Consider the following 6,278-nt stretch of genomic DNA (forward strand, 5'->3'; position numbering starts at 1 on the left):
CTGCTCATTTGTACTCAAACAAGTTTTCACTCAGCTCATCATTGAAAAACAACCTCATCAAAAATCTGGATGACACGGTCTTTAGTGCTTTGCTGAACTACATCTGGGAGAGGAAAGATCTCTGCTTCATTTATTTTAATGCTAGAATATTCTGGGCTCTATTATAGAAATGCAGGTACTTGTATAGGGACTCAAAAGGTCACACATTTCCCACAAGGAGATATTATTTAATCTCTGCCATTCACGTGTATTTGCAAAACATTTAACACTGCAAACATGACAAGTTTCAGGATCGGGTGGGGACAGGTTTAGAGTCTGCCATGACGCTGGTGCGCTTCCCTCAAGGCATCTTCACGCAGTCAGCAACAGGCGGTAGGAATTTATAGAGGACCTGCTTGATACCCATCAGTTCCTGGTGACATGAACATCATACGTTTTGAAAGTCACTTTTGCTGGATTTGCTAATGCTCTTAGCTCTACAACAGAGGGCTCAAACATAGGGAAACAAAAGGGTCACAATCTCTGTGACACTGGAAACTAGAAAAATCTTTTTTAACATCCCAGATAAGATCCTCTGGAAATGAAGCTGCCACCAGCAAGAGACAGCCGCTGAGTGCAGTGACCTCTGCCAGTTCTGTTCGGCTGTGTGGTCAGACCAGTGTAGAGATAAAGCTCCCTCTTGAGAAAAGCCTCCTCAAATAATTGTTAGAAGGAATGCCTTTTTTGGCCATTTTTTTTTTTTGGAGGGGGTGAGTTGGTCCACATCTGACAATGCTCAGAGGTTACTCCTAGCTCTGTGCTCAGGATCATTCCTAGTGGAGCTCAGTAGACCATATAGCATACTGAGGATGGAACCTGGGCTGGCCATATGCAAAGCAAGTGCCATATCCACTGTGCTCTCTGGTACCCAGGAATGCCAATTTTTTACCTCTTGATGTATCAAGACTTTAGTATTTTCTGCTGCTTGTTTAATTCCAAGTTCATCCTCTTGTAAATTGGGTGAAAGTCCAATTATATCAAACTACAGAGGCATTGCTATGCTCATATTTAATGCTACAGGCATACCTGGAGCACGTGGGCAGATATATTTAATATGGGTACTTCTGATGCCTGCGAAGCTTTTGGCCATTCATTACCTGTTTCTCGAAGTTCATGAAGGAAAATCACCAAAGTGGTGACCTTCCTTGTGACTAGCACAATGGTGGCGAAGGGGCAGACATGTTATTGCCACACATGCATGCACTGGGCTCAATCTAGGTACATCCTTAGTCTTCATATTTTTATGTGAAGTTCATGCATTTTATAATGAATTTTTATTTGCTGACTCTTTTGACTCTATCCACAAGTTTTCCCAACAATTTTTGGGGAAGGACATTTTGCTTCACCAATTAGAATCTCTTGGTTAATTTGAAGTCGTTAAAGGAATGTGAAGTCATGTCCTTTAAAAAAAATCAAGTTTTCCTTATTTTCTAGCTAAAATATACCCAATGATTATTGGTGTAAACCATTTTTCTAAAGTTGGAGCTCTAATTCAATTTTGACTTTCTCTTTGCTTCTGAAATTGTTGCTTCTATGTTTGTGACTGGAATTAATGCAGTGATAAATTGAATGTGCTTTTTGTTCTGTATATTTTCATCAGGTTTCTTAAATGAGTTCTTCAAAGTCACATTGGTATTTTCTCCCCTTTCCACTCTCTATTTCATGTTAATGGGGATCTGAACAGCTTAGAGGTGAAATAACAACAACAACAAAAACAGCTTTTGTGACTGGGACATGCACGAAGAAGATAGAAGATGTAAGGAAAGAAGGCGTTAGATATAGAGCAGTAGAACTGAGTCTAAAAAAGGCAATGTCCCCTTGCAATGGAAGAACCAAGACTTAATAGGTGATGAACAATGGGAAATAGGAGGAAAGGCCCATATTGCTCAGATATTATTTGACAAACATGCCTTAGCCCTCTGCCAGTTTTCAAAAAGTCAGAGGACAAATTAAAATTTAGAAGTGAAATGGAATTTCAAGGAACAAAATGGATTTGTGAGGAATGGAAAAGAATGTGCTGGGTCATATGACAAAGAGGATGATATGAAGATCATATAAAATGAAAAAGACTGAGACTCTATTTGAAACATCAGAGATGGATCTGGAAAGAAAATAGCTGAGATACCAGGATGTTTAATTAGCATCCATGTACCCCATCTTCTCTACATCTTTTCCCCCCCAAAGTTAATGCTGAGGCATTGGTCATGGCTACTCAGCATATGCCCTGTAGCATCTGATAATTTACTAGAAATGCTTAATCTGGGCTTCTACTCTGAACCGCTTCTACTTAGATTTAGAATCTAGGAGTAGTATCCAAAAGACTGCTTTAACAAGTATTATAATTGATTATAACTTTCTTTGGTGTTTGAGAAATATTGGCGTACTCGGCCTTTCAATCTTCAATATGCATGAGAATCAGAGGGCTATTTTGTTGTTTTGTGTGTTTCATTATTATTATTATTATTATTTTGGCCGTTGTTGGTGCTTAGAGCTTACTTCTGGATCCTAGTTCAGCAACCATCACTCCTTGTGGTATTGGGGGAAGATATGTGATGCTGGGGATCAAGCCAGGGTAAGTCACTTTCAAGGCAAATGCCCTGTCAATTGACTTCTCTTTGGCTCCACTTTTTTTCACATCTAGTAAGGTTTAGATATTATTCCTGGCATTATTGTCAGGATCACTCCTGGAACTGGAAGTGTTAAAGGGACTATATTTTGTGCCTGGCATCAAACAGGGTCAACTGCATGTGAGGCAAGTGCCTTGCCACTATACTACATTTCTGGCCCCAAGATGGACTGTTCAATGCAAATAATGGTTCCAAATGTTTTTGTCAAGTTTACAATGGTAACTTTTTATGTTACCCCACCACCTTGCCATCACCACCGATATTGCCTAAAACTATAGATACTACTGAACTCCATCTATGCTATATTTTTCTATCCATACATACCTATGATATAGTTTAATTTGCAAACTAGGTAGAGTAAAATAATAAGAATGATGACCACTCATAAGATAGTTATAAGATAGAACAATTGCATATACTACAATAAAATTATGTGAACATTATATATCAAAATATCTTTTAATAGATAATATTTTCAGAACATGGTTGACAGGTAATATTTAAAATCATGAAAAGCAAAACCATGGATAAGGGGAAGCTACTGTAATAAGCTTTCAAGGAAAGTTCATATATCTGGCTATTAGGTTACTAATTCCTTCTCTTTCTTTCTTTCTTTCTTTCTTTCTTTCTTTCTTTCTTTCTTTCTTTCTTTCTTTCTTTCTTTCTTTCTTTCTTTCTTTCTTTCTTTCTTTCCTTCCTTCCTTCCTTCCTTCTTTCCTTCTTTCCTTCTTTCTTCCTTTCTTTCTTTCTTTCTTTCTTTCTTTCTTTCTTTCTTTCTTTCTTTCTTTCTTTCTTTCTTTCTTTCTTTCTTTCTTTCTTTCTTTCTTTCTTTCTTTCTTTCTTTCTTTCTTTCTTTCTTTCTTTCTTTCTTTCTTTCTTTCTTTCCTTCTTTGTTTCTCAACCCAGCATTGTTCAAGGAACCACCAGGGCCATTTCATTAATTAAAAAACACGAAGTAGCAAGGGCTCAGGATGACCTCTAAGATTCCTTCAAATCATTATTAAAAAGACAGCATGCTAAATTAAAGAAATGAAAGGATTGAATTAAATAGACAAAAAGTAGAATTAAATCTTTATACTCACGAGGACACTATTGTTCAAAAGATAGTTATTCATTGCAAATGTTGTATTGTACCAAAGGAACAAAAGACAAATAAAACTTTATTTCTGCATCTACTCTGGGGCTATACAGATGATTGAGAGAAGGCTATTTTAGAGAATTCTGTATAGGCAAAGGTATCCTGATTATCATTACCATGTTCCCTTATAGAATGTGAGCAGTAGTCTTTCCCCCAAATAATGAAATTTCATGTTTGTACTTAGGCAAGAGCCACTATTATTAATATTTGTGTATAGACTATACACAGTACTTCATGACAGCAAATCAGGACCGATTCCTCAGTTGGTGTAGGCCACAAATATCTTGGCCCTGGAATAGCTCTCAGACATGAGGAATCCCAGAGTATACCACATTTTAACAAGGCAAAACCCAGCAAAATAGAGTTCAGGCTACAGGAAGTGGTAGAAAGCTCCTGGCGGACAGCCCTCGGCCTGAAGGTTGGCTTAGGAATTTAAGGCATAGATGTCTCTGTCCAGAAAATTGACATCATAGAAGACTGGCTTGTTTTCTTCTGTAGCGAGGGGGAAGGGCATGAGAAAATGTTGAATTAGATGTTCAGTGAGAAAGAACTGTGTTCCAGAATCTTGCAATAGTGAGAAGGATGTGTATAGGGAAAAGAAGGCTGAATCTGTAATTAATTTTGTTAGCATGTATGGATAATGGTAATGATAATGATAATAATATGTTTTGGGCACTTTAAAGTTCAACCTCTTTTTCAAAACTTCATATATATTTGGCCCTCTTAATAGTCTTTTGAAAGATGGGATTAATCATTAACACTTCTATAAATAAGAAAAACAATGATACACAGATTAATCAGATAATTTTCACGAATTATACAATAATGAAAACAAAACATTTTTGTAACATGTCACAAAGTACAACTCAAAAACTACCATGTTCAATGTTTCTTGTGATTTCTTGGACAAAATAGAAGTTGGCATCTGTGTGACAGTGTAAAGTTACAGAAAGAAAGAACATATGAAATAGGAATGCTTGCACTTACCATTGCTACTGGTTAGATAGATCAAGTTTTGTCTCTTCTGTAACCCAAAATTTGAAATGAAAATGTTTAGGGGCTTCCATTAAAAGTTGGAGTCTGTGTCTCTGTTCTTGACCTGTGACATGCTTTGGCCAACAATATGTAATAAAAATGAAGTTTGGGCTTCAGGAGGCTACATGCTTCAGCTCATTTTCTTGGAATACTGCTAAGACCATGAGATCTAGTCAAGACTGACTTGCTAGAGGATAGCAGACATGTGGCCTATTCACCTCTGTTGCCCCAGCCTATAAACATCTCATGATTAGACAGAGTTGGGTTATAATCTTGCTTCCAGCTGATTTTCCATGAACAAACCAGCCAAGATCAGCATAGCCTGTCCCAGACCATCTAGACTTTTAGAATGCCCAAATTGCCTTATTTAAGTACTAGGTTAGGTTGCTTTTAGGATATTAAATTTGAGGTAGTTTGTTTTACAGAAATAACATGAAGTATATAAAAATGACCATTGGGCTGGGAGATAGTGTAGTGGTTAGGACACATTCCTAGTATGTTCCTGATCTCGGGTTTATGTCCCGCACTACATTTGCCTCCTGAGTACCGCTGGATACACTGCTGTGCATCAAGAATTGCTGGGGGTTTCTGGGTAATTCCCAAGAGCACCTCACTGTGGGACCTAGCACTGAACCACTAGCCTTTTGGGTAAGTATTGCTGGGAATGGCTCCTGAGCCCACTGAGCACCACTTGTTAGCACCCCCCCACCCCAAATAAAAGGAAAACACGATGTTTCAGAGGAAACCATTTAAATCTTGCAGAATTTTTATAGAAAACACAATTTTGGCTTCTCCAAACATTATTGACATAGTGTCATCTTGGTGAAACATGTATGATATTCCCTTCATCTTTTTCCGAATTCAGAAAATTTGAAAAAAAAATTCATACAACAGATTTTTGTCCCATGGATTCAAAGACTAGTTGTCAAGGCTGACTATCATTTGGTATCCACCATCTTAGCATGTTGACAGTCCATTATTTTAGATCTTGTCTCCAACTCTCACTTTCGGCCTCATTATTTACAATAGGGCTTCCTCCTCCTCCAACCTTTCTGAGATGTTCATAAATCCACCAAGATTTACATATGCTTTGCTTTTTGAAATAAGTTTTTGGGGATGGGGAACACTTAGTGATTACAAGGATTTGTTCTGGTTCTGTGTTTAAGGATCATTCCTAGCAGTGCTTGGAGAACCATACATGGTGCTGGGATTGAACCCAAGTTGCCAGGTGTAAGGCAAACACCTTTCCCACTATACTATTTCTCTGTCCCCTGCTCTTTGAAACATTAACCAGTGCTGTCTTGAATCTTGATTGCTTTAAAGGTGGCTTGCTTTAAAGCTGTAAAACCTGCTCATTCATTATATTCTAGAAAAGCTGTGAGATGTATAGAGTAAATATATAGGATAATGGAATTTTCTTTCTAGTTTTTTTGAAACTC

The 6,278-nt window shown here is 37.5% G+C and overlaps 1 pseudogene; it reads right to left on the reverse strand.

The window, feature by feature from the left end:
* Window positions 1-340: 340 nt before the first annotated feature.
* Window positions 341-1,235, reverse strand: LOC101537382 (acyl-protein thioesterase 1-like; annotated as a pseudogene).
* Window positions 1,236-6,278: the final 5,043 nt, after the last annotated feature.

The sequence above is a fragment of the Sorex araneus genome, chromosome 3 (genome assembly GCF_027595985.1).
Source record: "Sorex araneus isolate mSorAra2 chromosome 3, mSorAra2.pri, whole genome shotgun sequence".
NCBI lineage: Eukaryota > Metazoa > Chordata > Mammalia > Eulipotyphla > Soricidae > Sorex > Sorex araneus.